Source organism: Callorhinus ursinus, unplaced genomic scaffold (assembly GCF_003265705.2).
Source record: "Callorhinus ursinus isolate GAN/ISIS: 27379988/994484 unplaced genomic scaffold, GSC_fseal_2.0 scaffold55, whole genome shotgun sequence".
Lineage (NCBI taxonomy): Eukaryota > Metazoa > Chordata > Mammalia > Carnivora > Otariidae > Callorhinus > Callorhinus ursinus.
Genome location: NW_027397117.1, coordinates 9,070,532 through 9,085,044, shown reverse-complemented (window position 1 = coordinate 9,085,044; position 14,513 = coordinate 9,070,532). Strand labels below are relative to the sequence as shown.

Genomic DNA, 14,513 nt, shown 5'->3' with positions numbered 1-14,513 from the left:
TGACAAAGAACTTTGGACAAATTACTGAATAAAAATGCAGAATACAAAACAATATATACAGTATGAACTTATCCATACAAATCTGTATGTAATTGAAAGATATTTGAAATGTTTACCAAAATGCTGAACGGCTGCCGCTCAATGATTTTCACTCCTCCTTATACTCTTTTGTATTACTTGAATTTCCTACGTGGTTATACATTATGTATTATGTTTGTCATTAGGGAAAACATAAAGCTATCCTTATAATGGAGAAAAACAGGAAAATTTATATTACAAAGCAATATGATACAACATAAAAAGTACAGCAATTCATGACTGAATCTTCCCTCTCCTCCTAGTTCTACAGAGCACCAGAGAGATGATTGAGGGGGACCTGAAAATCCTGTATTCCATAAAACTAGGAGACGAAAAGCAACTGGAGACTCTAAGACCTGAGTAAGGGCTACCAAGAGCAGCCGAGATTGGGCAGCAACTACATGGGAAGTGGCACTTGGAAGTGTTTAAGGGAACCAGCAGCAGCAGATCCCAGAAAACACCAGAAAGTACATTCCCTGAGGATGAAAAGTTCACATGAAAATGAAAAAGCTTGTTGTTCAAAACACCCAGAGCATACATAGAGATAAGAAGTGAGGTTGAACTGAAGCTACAAGGAACACAGTAGACAGAGAAGGTACAGAGTTTCCAAAAGAAGGTCTTGGAAACCAAATATGGTAAATCTCAGAAAGTAGATAAACAGCTCACCTCAAATGCAGGCACTGTTTCCTGGGTGCAATGACCAGTGACGATGCCAGGGAGCACAGGCATGACACGAGAAGTCTTACTGGGCCCGTTTAGAACAAGGAAGCAAAGGAAGAGGGGCCACACAAAAACCGCAAAGAAGAGCCACGTGGAACGAGGTGGTCTGACTGCGGAGCTAAAAACTTTGGTACTGTTCAGCCTGGAAAACTACCTTGGCCCCTCTTGCCCTTCCTTCACAGGAGATCCCTGAAAATCGTGCGTCCTAGAAAACACAACTCATTTAAAAATGGATTAAAAATAAAATAAAGGAGAACAAAGTGACAAATACCTTTGTTACGAGTTAAAATTGTGTACCCCCAAAATTCATATGCTTAAGTTCTAACCTCTGTTAAGTTCTAACCTAGTTACTTCAGAATGTGAAAACAGTTGGAGAGAAGGTTCTCAAAGAGATGATTAAGTTAAAATGAGGTCTTTAGATAGCACCCTAATCCAATCCAACTGGGATCCTAATACAAAGAGCAAAGTTGTGGGGCGCCTAGGTGGCTCAGTTGTTAAGCGTCTGCCTTCGGCTCGGGTCATGATCCCAGGGTCCTGGGTTCGAGCCCCGCATTGGGCTCCCTGCTCCGCGGGAAGCCTGCTTCTCCCTCTCCCACTCCCCCTGCTTGTGTTCCCTCTCTCGCTGTGTCTCTCTCTGTCAAATAAATAAAATCTTTAAAAAAAAAAATAAAAGAGCAAAGTTGGGATGCATGGAGAAACACCAGAAATGTGAGTACATACAGAACAAAGACTCTATGAGGACACAGTGAGAAAACAGCCATCTACAAGCCAAAGAGAGGCCTTGGAAGAAATCAAACCTGCTGACACCTTGATCTTGGACTTCTAGCTTGCAGAACAGTGAGAAAATAAATTTCTATTGTTTAAGCCACCCAGTCTGTGGTTTCTTGTTATACAAACTAATACAACTTTTCATACAAAATTACTATATAAGAATGGTAGAAAAGGGTAACAAATCTTACCTACAGATAAAAGTACACACCAGAAAACTGTTAGTCACAGAAAGGACAAAAACTAAGACTGCTTATACATTCTGTCTTGATATTAAAAACACACTCAGTTGCCTCCATCCAGACAAAACTACAAAGGCAGGAATTCAGGGAAGAGATGACAAGAGAAGAGGAAGACATAAGACAAAACATAAAATCTAGGGGAAAAGTCGAAGGGGGAAAAAGCAAGAAATAAAGATGAAACTAAAAAGAACACAAATAAAAATAGATACTATGAAAACTCATTTACCAATACAGAGGATAAAAAGGAGCAAACCAGCAAACAATTTATAATGAAAGAGAATTAAGAAAACTATATAAAATGAGAGAATGAAAGAGAAAATGATGTTACAGAAAACAGGCAAGGGAGAGGCAGCAAAAGCACAGCTGAACTTCCCAAAGAAAATAACCAAAACATGAGAACAAAATAAGTATTTAAATATACATAAATAGGGGCGCCTGGGTGGCTCAGTCGTTAAGCATCTGCCTTCGGCTCAAGTCATGATCCCAGGGTCCTGGGATCGAGCCCCACATCGGGCTCCCTGCTCCGCGGGAAGCCTGCTTCTCCCCCTCCCACTCCCCCTGCTTGTGTTCCCTCTCTCGCTGTGTCTCTATCAAATAAATAAATAAAATGTTTAAAAAAAAAACACTTAAAAAAAAGATATATCAATAACAGCTACTGGATTTAAAAATAAGGAGAGACGGTTGAAGAAACCATCATCAGCTTCCTGCTCACTTTGTTGGTGGGAGGCAGGCGCTGAGCTTCCATCAGCTCATTGTCCTCCTTCAGCTCCTCCCCCTCCTGGACCTAGTGTCATAGCTCCATGACAAGGCCTTCCTGATCTTTCCAGCATCGGCAGGACACTCATCCCATCAAGATGAACCGTAGTGTGGTCCTCACTTCTAAAGGCCATTTGAAAGCAAGAGCCACTGCCCTCGCCAGAGATAATGGTGTCTGAATCAGGCCCAGAGGAATGAAATGGGGGAGTTGTGAAAGATGCAGTCTGGAGATCCATATAGTTCTTGGGGATCTAAAGATCTCTTCAGGACAGGAGTTAAGATGGCAGAAGAATAGGGGGACCCTAAGTTTGTCTCATCCCTCGAATACAGCTAGATAGTTATCAAATCATTCTAAACACCCAAAAAATCTATCTGAAGTCTGAGAAAACAAATGCTGCAAGTCTACTAGTAGAAAAGCGACCACTAATTTGGAAGGTAGGAGGTGCACAGACTTGAATCCAGTGTGATATAGCTAAGGATATGGTGGCGGAGAGAGAGCCCGCCTAAGGAGACTACCGCAAAGTCTTAGAAGCAGCAGAGCCAACATTGGAACCTGTAGAAGTCTGCTAGAGTGGGGGATGTGCCTGGCTTAAAGGTGCTCTGGTGGTGAAGCAGGGTGGAGTCCCAGGTGTGACTGCAGGGTCTGAGATTCCCCAGGTCCGCAAGAACGGGAGGTGTCTGAGTGCCAAATGGTTCCCAGGCATAGCAGCATGAAAGCCCGCTGAGAACAGAGTCTAGGTGCCAGCTGTTTGCTCTGTGTTGTCATAAACTGCAAACCGCTGCGGGGTCGTGTGACCACTTTCATGGGCCAGGTCCAGCACAAGACAGAAAGGTGGCGAGACTCTCCCTGGGAGGAAGAGTGTGGGTCTGCGCCGCAGGAGTCCCTAAAAGTTAGAGTTTTGGAACTCAGTGCATGCCTGAGATAAAAACGCTCAGACACAGGCAGTGTGAACCCAGAGTTCTGGCAGAAACCAGGTGGACAAGAGCGACTGATTGCTCTCCTGTGAGGGCTCACTGAAGAGTCTGGGATGCAAACTTTGAGCTCTGTGGCTGGAGAGCTGGGCAAGGAGATACTCACCCTGCCCATCAGTGCTGAAAGCCTAGGGAGCCAAACAGCACCACCTAGTGGACCCCAGGGCTGCTTACACAGAGCCCTGCCTCCCGCACATCTCCACTAGGGCAAGTCCACCTGAGACTCAGGGCAACAGCCCCCACCCCCTCCCCGGAAGACCACCACAAACAACTCATTCACACCGTTTACTGATCATAGAGGGCTGCAAAGCTTCAGCTCTAAGGGAAGACAGTATCTAGCATTCTTTGTATTTTTATTTAGTCTTTTAGTATTACTTTTTCAGTTATTTTCTTACTTTTTCAATTCTTTTTTAGTTTTTATTTTATATATATTTTGTAGATGTATTTTTAGTTTCCTTTCATTGTATTTTATTTTAGTTTTACATATATATGTTTTCTTTCTTTCTTATTTTGGGATCTAGTTTCTTTTAACAAGCAGACCAAAACACACCCAGGATCTAGTTTTTTTTTTTCTTTTGTTTTTTGTTTCTGTTGTTATTTTTGTTTTCTTTTCTGGACAAAATGATGAGATGGAGAAATTTACCCCAGAAGAAAGAACAGGAGGTAGTACCTACAGCCAGGGATTTAGTCAGTATGGCTATAAGTAAGATATACAAACTGGAATTTAAAACAACAATTATAAAGATACCAGCCAGGCTAGAAAAAAGCATAGAAGACACTAGAGAATCCCTTGCTGTAGAGATACAAGAACTAAAATCTAGTCAGGCCAAAAGTAAAATTGCTATAACTGAGATAAAGTCCCAAGTGGAGACCACAAAAACAAAGATGAAAGAAACAGATGAGTGAACCAGTGATATAGAAGAAAAAACTATGGAAAATAATGAAGCCGAAAAGAAGAGGGAAAGAAAACTATTAGATCACAAAGGTAGACCTAGGGAACTTAGTGACTGCATAAAGCAAAATAATATCTGTAATATAGGAGTCCCAGAAGAAGAGTGGGAAAAGAGGGCAGAAGGTTCATTTGAACAAAGTATAGATGAGAACTTCCCTAATCTGGGGAAGGAAAGAGGCATTCAAGTCCAAGAAGCACAGAGAACTCCCCTCAAAATCAAAAATAGGTCAACACCTCAAAATACTATAGTGAAACATGCAAATTACAAAGATAAAATCCTGAAAGCAGTTTGGGACAAGAGGTACCGTGCCTACAAAGGTAGGCACACAGGCTGGCAGCCAACCTGTCCACAGAGACCTGGCAGGCCAGAAAGCACTGGCATGATATATACAATGTGCTAAATGGGAAAAATATGCAGCAGCCAAGCATACTTTATCCAGCAAGGCTGGTCACTCAGAAAAAAGGAGAGATAGTTTCCAAGACTAACAGAAACTAAGGGAATTTGTGAACAATAAACCAGCCCTGCAAGAAATACTAAAGGGCATCTTTTGAGCAGAAAGAGAGATCAAAAGTAACAAAGACTGGAAAGGAACAGAGACAATCTACAGGAACAGCAATTTTATAGGTAATACAATGGCACTAAATTAGTATCTTTCAATAATTACTCTGAATGTAAATGGACTAAATCCTCCAATCAAAAGACAAGGGTATCAGAAAGAAAAACGAAAACAAGACACATCGATATGCTGCTTACAAGAAACTCATTTTAGACCCAAAGACACCTCCAGATTCAAAGTGAGGAGGTGGAGAACCATCTATCTGCTAATGGACACCAAAAGAAAGCTGGGGTGGCAATCCTTCTATCAAACAAACTAGATTTTAAACCAAGGACTGTAATAAGAGATGAAGAAGGACACTATATCATAATAAAGGGCTCTATCCAACAAGATCTAACAATTATAAATAGTATGCCCCTAACCTGGGAGTGGCCAAATATATAAATCAATCAGTAATGAACTTACAGAGGGTGCCTGGGTGGCTTAATCAGTTAAGCATCTACGTTCGGCTCAGGTCCTGCATCAGGCTTCCTGCTCAGTAGGAAGTCTGCTTCTCCCTCTCCCTCTGCTGCTCTCTCTCTCTGTCAAATAAATAAACTCTTTAAAAAAAAGTTTAAAAAAATAACAAATTTAAAGAAACTCATTGATAATAATACAATAACAGTAGGGGACTTTAACATCTCACTCACAGCAATGGGCATCTCATCTAAGCAGAAATCAACAAAGAAATGAGGGGTTTGTTTTCTTTTTTGTTTTTTTGTGTTTTTTTTAAATTTTTCAAAAAATTTTTAAAGATTTTATTTATTTATTTCAGAGAGAGTGAGCACATGAGAGAGAGCTACAGAGAGCATGAGCAGGGGGAGGGGCAGAGGGAGAAGCAGACTCCCCACTGAACAGGAAGCCCAATGTGGGGCTCGATCCCAAGACCCTGGAATCATGACCTGAGCTAAAGGCAGATGCCTAACCAACTGAGCCACCCAGGCGCCCTGAAACAACAGCTTTGAATGACACACTGGACCAGATGGACTTAACAGATATATTCAGAACATTTCATCCTAAAGCAGCAGAATACATATTCTCTCCAAGTACACATGGAACATTCTCCAGAAGAGATCACACACTGGGTCACAAATCAGGACTTAACCAGAACAAAAAGGTTGAGATCATACCATGAATATTTTCAGACCACAATGCTATGAAACTTGAAGTCAACCACAAGAAATTTGGAAGGACCACAAATACATGGAGGTTAAAGAATATCCTACTAAAGAATGAATGGGTCAAGAAGGAAATTAAAGAATTTAAAAAATACATGGAAGCAAATAAAAATGAAAACATGACAGTTCAAACCCTTTGGGATGCAGCAAAGGCAGTCTTAAGAGGGAAGTATATAGCAATACAGGCCTTCCTCATGAAGCAAGAAAAGTCTCAAATACACAACCTAACCTTACACCCAAAGGAGTGGGGAAAAAACAGCAAATAAAGCCCAAATCCAGCAGGAGAAGAGAAATAATAAAGATTGGAGCAGAACTCAATGATACAGAAATTAAAAACAAAACAAAACAGTACAACAGGTCAACAAAACTAGGAGCTGGTTCTTTAAAAGAATTAAAAAGATTGTTAAACCCCTAGCCAGACTTATCAAGAAGAAAAGAGAAGGGACCCAAATAAATAAAATCATGAATGAAAGAGGAGAGATCACAACCAACACTGAAGAAATACAAACAATTATAAGAGAATATTATGAGCAATTATATGCCAACAAATCAGGCAATCTGGGGGAAATGGATGCATTCATAGAAACATATAAACTATCAAAACTGAAACAGGAAGAAACAGAAAACCTGAACAGACCCATAACCAGCAAAGAAATTGAATCAGTAATCAAAAATTTCCCAACAAACAAGAGTCCAGGGCTGGATGGTTTCCCAGTAAAATTCTACCAAACATTTAAAGAAGAATTAATATCTATTCTTCTGAAACTGTTCCCAAAAACAGAAATGGAAGGAAAATTTCCAAACTCATTCTATGAGCCTAGCATCAGCTTGATCCCAAAACCAAAGATCCCACCATAAAGGGGAATTACAGACCAATATCCCTGATGAACATGGATGCAAAAATTCTCAACTAGATACTAGCTAATAGGATCCAACAGTACATTAAAAGAATTATTCACATGACCAAGTGGGATTTATTCCTGGGCAGCAGGGGTGGTTCAACATCCACAAATCAATCAATGTGATTCACCACATTAATAAAAGAGAAAAGGATAAGAACCATACGATCCTCTCAATAGATGCAGAAAAAGCATTTGACAAAGTACAGCATCCCTTCTTGATAAAAACCCTCTACGATGTAGGGATAGAGGAAACATACCTCAACATCAGAAAAGCCATATATGGGGGCACCTGGGTGGCTCAGTCGTTAAGCGTCTGCCTTCGGCTCAGGTCATGATCCCAGGGTCCTGGGATCGAGTCCCGCATCGGGCTCGGCGGGAAGCCTGCTTCTCCCTCTCCCACTCCCCCTGCTTGTGTTCCTGCTCTCACTATCTCTCTCTCTCTGTCAAATAAATAAGTAAAATATTTTAAAAAAAGGAAAAGAAAAGAAGAGCCATATATGAAAGACCCGCAGCAAATATCATCCTCAGTGGGGAAAAACTGAGAGCTTTTCCCCTAAGGTCAGGAACATGATAAGGATGTCTACTCAACGAAAAGCAATAAAAAGCATCCAAACTGGCAAAGAAGTAGTCAAACTTCCACTCCTCACAGACAACATGAAATGTAGAAAACCCAAAAGATTCCACCAAAAAAAGTGCTAGAACTGATACAGGAGTTCAGCAAAGTTGAAGGATATAAAATCAATGTACAGAAGTCTGCTGCAGTTCTATGCACTAACAATGAAGCAACAGAAAGAAAAATCAAGGAATCAATCCCATTTACAATTGCACCAGAAACCTAGGAATAAACCTAACCAAAGAGGTAAAGGATCTGTACTCTGAAAAATATAGAACACTTATGAAAGAATTTGAGGAAGGCACAAAGAAATGGAAAAACATTCCATGCGCATGGGTTGGAAGAACAAATATTGTTAAAATGTCTATGCTACCCAAAGCAATCTACACATTCAATGCAATCCCTATCAAAATAACACCAGCATTTTTCACAGAGCTGGAACAAATAATTCTAAAATTTGTATGGAACCAGAAAAGACCCCAAATAGCCAAAGGAATGTTGAAAAAGAAAATCAAAACTGGAGGCATCACATTTCCAGACTTCAAGCTGTATTACAAAGCTATAATCATGAAGACAGTATAGTATGGCACAAAAACAGACAGATCAGTGGAACAGAAGAGAGAACCCAGAAATGGATCCTCAACTCTATGGTCAACTAATCTTTGACAAAACAGGAAAGAATATCCAATGGAAAAAAGTCTCTTCAACAAATGGTTTTGGGAAAACTGGGCAGCTATGTGCAGAAGAATGAAACTGGACCACTTTCTTACACCATACACAAAAACATACTCAAAATGGATGAAAGACCTAAATGTGAGACAGGAATCCATCAAAATCCTAGAGGAGAACACAGACAGAACACAGAACACAGAACACGCAACCTCTTTGACCTCGGCCACAGCAACTTCTTGCTAGACACGTCTCCAGAGATACAGGAATCAAAAACAAAAATGAACTATTGGGACGTCATCAGGCAAAAAGTTTTTGCACATCAAGGGAAACAACAAAACTAAAAGGCAACCTACAGAATGGGAGAAGATATTCACAAATGACATATCAGATAAACGGTTAATATCCAAAACCTATAAAGAACTCACCAAACTCAACACCCAAAAAACAAAAAAATCCAGTCAAGAAATGGGCAGAAGACATGATCCAAATGGCCAACAGACACATGAAAAAATGCTCAACATTACTCAGCATCAGGGAAATACAAATCAAAACCACAATGAGATACCACCTCACAGAAGTCAGAATGGCTAAAATTAACAACACAAGAAACAACAGAAGGTGGCAAGAGTGAGGAGAAAAGGGAACCCTCTTACACTGTTGGTGGGAAGGCAAACTGATACAGCCACTCTGGAAAACAGTATGGAGGTTCCTCAAGAAGTTAAAAATAGATTGTTTCTCAGAGTCCAATCTATTTTTAACTTCTTGAGGAACCTCCATACTGAAAAACAATCTGAGGGTTTTAGAGGAGAGGGGGTGGGGGGATGGGTTAGCCTGGGGATGGGTATTAAGGAGGGCGTACTGCGTGGAGCACTGGGTGTTATACGAAAACAATGAATCGTGGATCACCACCTCAAAAACTAATGATGTATTGTATGGTGACTAACATAAAAAAACAAAACAAAATAAAATAAAATAAAATAAAATAAAATAAAATAAAAAATAAAATAAAAAAGAAGTTAAAAATAGAGCTACCCTATGACCCAGTAATTTCACTAATAGGTGTTTACCCCTAATATTTATAAATAAATAAATAAAAATCTTAAAACATTTTTTTCAGTTTGCAACTAAAAGTGAAACCAAACTGTATGTTGCATTATTGAAGCTCACCTAATGTGATTCAGAAGATTGAAACAGGATGACTAAAGATCTGCTAGTCAAGGGCAAATAAAAGAAAGCAGGAGTAATAATTTTAACAGAAAATAAGGTGGAGGCCAAAAATCGCTAAGTAAGAAATACTGCTTACAGTTATAATTCACAAGGAAAAGTTACAAATATCAATTATGTAATAACATTGTATAAATCAATTATGTAATTATGTTGTATAAATATCATACTCATAAAACAAAAATTACCAGTGATATAGGGAGAAATAAACTTACTTTTGCAGTAAAAGAGGTATTTTTAATGAGTACTTAAATTTACAAAAACATTAGTAAGTTTGACCACATATAAATAAAAATGTTTCCACACAACAAAAACACTCCACAAAGTTAAAAGACAAATCTGTTAATTCGAGTGCATAAGGAGCCCAAAGTGGTCAAGTGACAGTCTTAATTTCCAATTCATTGGAATTATTACTGTTAGAAGCATTTCTCCCTTTAGAACTAAGATAGTAGGCTGGTAGAGCATAAGGTTGTATGTAGGGATAGGTAGCAAAAAATTTACTGGGTTACTAGGGATGCCATTCCCACTCCCACCCCATGATTCCTAGACCAGTGAATGCTTGCTATGAGAAAAACAGCACCATATATTGGACATTGATTCAGAGCATATAAGCCTCCTGGAGAACCTTTTCCCCAGTCCCACTAGGTACTGCCTCCTGGCTGGCACTGTGACTTGAGTCTGAAAGGCCATTCTACCATTCTGTCAAACCAGCTACTTCAGGATGGTGGGGAACATTGTAAGACCAGTGAATTCCATGAGAATGGGCCCATTGCCAAGTTTCATTTGCTATAAAGTGAGTCCCTTCACCAGAAGCAACGCTGTGTGGAATACCATGATGGGGGATAAGGCATTCTGAGAGTCCGTGGATGGTATTTTGGGCAGAAACACAGTGTGCAAGGAAGGCAAATCCATGTTCAGAGTAAGTGTCAATTCCAATAAAAACTGTTGCCTCTTCAATGACAGAAGTGGTCCAATGTAATCCACCTGCCATCAGGTAGCTGGCTCATCACCCCGAGGAATAGTGTTATATCAGAGACTCAGTGTTGGTCTCCGCTGCTGCCAACTGGACACTTGGCAGTGGCCATAGCCAGGTCAGCCTTGGTGAATGAAAGTCCATGTTGCTGACCCCATCATAACCTCCATCCTGCCACCATGGCCACTTTTAAAATAAACTCAATGGGCAATGACAGTGGTGGCTTGAAGAGGCCAATTGCTATCCACTTATTAAAATCCTCTTCTGCTGAGGTCACCCTTTGGTGAGTGAGCATTTATATGGGACACATATATTCATGTTTTTCACCCATTCAGAGAAGTCAATCTATGCATCTCTTTCCCAGAGTTCCTTGTCCCCAATTTTCTAATCATGTTCCTTCCAAGTCCCTGACCATCCAGCCAAACCACTGGCCACAGCCTATGAACTGGTATATAATCACACATCAGGCCATTTCTCCTTCCAAGCAAAATGAATAATCAGACGAACTGCTTGAAGTTCTGCTCACTGAGAGGATCTCCCTTTATCACTGCCTTTCATGGATGTGCACAGCTGCCCTCTTTTGGGTGGTGCCCGCATGTCTCGCAGAACCATTCGTAAACCAGGACAAAGTTTTCTCTTCCTCTGTCACCTGATCACAGGGAACTTCCTATAAAGCCACAGGTGCAGACTGGGAGAGAGAAGGTAGGATAGCAGGAGTTGGGACCATGAATATTTGGGCCACTTCTTCATATAATTACTTGTGCTTCCAGGGCCTACTGGGATATTAGTCTAGTTACAGTTCTAGAAGCAAAGAGGGGTGGTGGAGATGGGTTCTGAAGAGAATCAGCAGTATCCTTCAAGGCAACTGCCTTGGGGGAGACCATTACAGTTTCCTAGTGCAATGCAGGGTTTATCTCCTCAGACAGGAGCTATAGAGACAGACTGCTTCTACTGGCAAAGTACAACGGAATTTACAGGCCCAATGTCCCCAGCTTCATCAGGGTATTCTCATACATTCCATTCCAAATATCAGGATCCCATTCCTTCCTCATCAATGCCCTCACTTTTCAATTCGCACTATAATTCAGCTACTAACATGATGAGATTCTGGGTTTGGTTTTCAGCAATCTCAGCTCTGCAGCTACAGGAGTATCTTTCAGGATAGACATAGAAGCTTTCAATCATTTATACAGTGCTTGGGCTGGGAATCTGAATCCCTGATCTCATCCTTTTTTCTCCCCACTTTGTTCAGTTCCATTAGGAGCAACAGCCAATCTCATTATACTCATTAGTTTGACAACAATGTTTGAAGGTATCACATACATGGTAATCCAGTTCCTTGCCTCTTATTAAGTGTTTGATTAGGAATATCCAATAGTGATATTTTGCATATTTCTATTTTTATATCATGTCACAGACTTTATCATTACTTCTAGTCTCTTTACTATTGGAAACAGAATCATTAGTGTCTTTAAATCTAATTGGACCAGAGAGCCAATTCTAGGAACACCAGAGCCAATTCAGAGAATTCATCCTTAAGATTCTGTTCCTTTAGAACCACTCTTAGTATCAAAATCTGTATTAGTTAGGATTCTCCAAACAGAACCAACAGGATGTGTATACATCCATATATCCATCTATAGTGAGGGCATTATCTACTGTTGAGAGATTGAAAGAAATTTATTTTAAGGAATTGGCTCATGTGATTGTGGAGGCTTGGTAAATCCAAAACCTGCAGCATAGAGAGAGTTGCAGTTTGCATCCAAAGGCAGTCTGCTGGCAGAGTTCCTTCTTGTTATAGGGAGGTCAGTCTTTATTCTATTAAGGCCTTCAACTGATTGAATGAGGCCCACCCATATTATGTAGAATAACCTGCTTTATTCAAAGTCCACCAATTTAAATGGTTAATCTCTTATCCAAAAAACACCTTCACAAAAGTTTCAGCATAATATTTGACCAAATATCTGGGAACCAACGTGGCCCAGCCAAGCTGATATATAAAATTAAACCATCATAAATGGTTCTCTCTGAAGGGAGTTCTGTGAATTTATTTAAAAATCTGTTTTTGCTACTTTTTCTATGATTATCATGTATTATCTTTGTAATAAGTAAATATATATTTTTAATAGTTTTTTTTTTTAAAGATTTGCTTTGGGAAGTCTTCCCTAGTAGCACGGCACTCAGAATATACCATTATAGCTGTCTAGTACATCGTATATATTGTGTGTCCTACCGTGTGTTTGTCTAATAGACTAGGAAGGCTCTAAAGGAAAGAGCCTTCTCTTTTCATGTGCATGTTTACCCCAAGCACAGTACTCTGCCACAAAGTACACTCAAAGAATGAATGGCCAATAACAGAAAAAATATTACCCCAAATCAATACTATTACTCCACCTACCCATTCTAAACCTGCCCCACTTCTGGGATTTCTCTGACCTCTTCAGACTCCTAGACTACAAATGGTAACCATGTAATACATGTTTCAAAATTCTGTCAATTTTACCTCAAGAATGCCTATAGTCCCTGGCCTTTTGGTATCTGTATGTCCACTGCTTTAATTTGAATATCCCACATATAAAACATGTGTTTTATTAAAAAAGTAATACATACATAGGTCAAAAGAACAGATTTTTCAGAACTAGATAATTCTATACTTCATTTAGGAAAAACAAACATGCAAAATAGCCAGAAAATTTCTGAAGAAAGATTGAAGAGGATCCAGTTCTACCAAATTTTGAAACATATTATAAAACTACAGTAAATAAAATATGGTGTTCCTACTTGTATGGACTTAGCTATGAATACAGTCCAAAGTGGGTCCAGATACATATGAGAACGTAGTATATGCTAATAACTGCATTACATATTAATGGTGGAAAATGTGAATTAACCTGGAAGAAAATAAAACCGGATTCTGTGTGAGCTCTTTCCAAACACCAATAACCAAATTCAGTCCTCAGACATCAACTTCCTCGATTCTCCAACACCAACTGGGTGTCCAGCAACAACTCAATTCAATTCTAATTCTACCTAGAATTAGCATAGACCCTGCAGTGAAGGGCTCAGTCCCAGACTGCTTCCACTTCAGACACCAGTTACAAGTTCCAGGCCTACATGCTACCTCCATTTCTGTCCGACTTGGCTGCAAATTTGGGGGTTCCCACAATTCCCTCCTCAGGTTTGAAAATTTTTGAGACTTGACTCAGAACTTGGGGAATCACTTCACTTAGGTTTATTTATAAAGGATACAACTCAGGAAGAAACCAAATGGAAGAAATGCACAAGACCAAGTATTAAGGAAGGAGCAGAGCTTCCAAGCTCTCTAGGTACACCGCCGTACCACGGTATCAATGTGTTTACCCACCCCGGTTATTCAATCATTTTTATAACCTATCTGCTGCCCACCTCCACTCCCCCAGAGGATGGGGGAATGGGACTGAGAGTCCCCACCCTCTAATCACTGTGTTTGGTCTTTCTAGTGACCAGTCCCCAACCTGAGGCTATCTAGGGTTCCCACCTCAACTCACATCATTAGCACAGACTCAGGTGTATTCTAAAGGGGATGGTTAGGGATAACAATAGATACTCCCATCACTCAGAAATGGTTAAGGAGTTCTGTGCCAGGAAAGAGGGGCAAAGACCAAATACATATTTTCATAATATCACAGATTCTTATTACATTCCTTACTAAAATAAATTTCAAATGAATCAAGGGTTAAAATGAAAACTAAAACCTTAAAAATACAAATGAAAACATGGGAGAACTTTAAGAATACTTTTTAAGAGCATAAGGCCTGTCTTACACAGTATAGCACAAAATCCAAATGCCCATAAAAGGGGGAAAAAAAATACATCTGACTACATGAA

General features: G+C 39.9%; 1 protein-coding gene across 16 annotated transcripts in view; it reads right to left on the bottom strand.

Annotated features, from left to right (window-relative positions):
• The window catches only part of PSPH (phosphoserine phosphatase), a 61,750-nt gene that overhangs the window by 43,810 nt on the left and 3,427 nt on the right, over positions 1–14,513 (bottom strand). The window contains exon 1 of one of the 16 annotated variants that reach the window (XM_073884324.1): positions 745–760. The exons of the other annotated variants lie outside the window; for them this stretch is intronic. The gene's annotated coding sequence lies outside the window, so the exon portion shown is untranslated. Of the gene's footprint in view, positions 1–744; positions 761–14,513 lie in introns of those variants that run through there. 16 annotated transcript variants of the gene reach the window in all.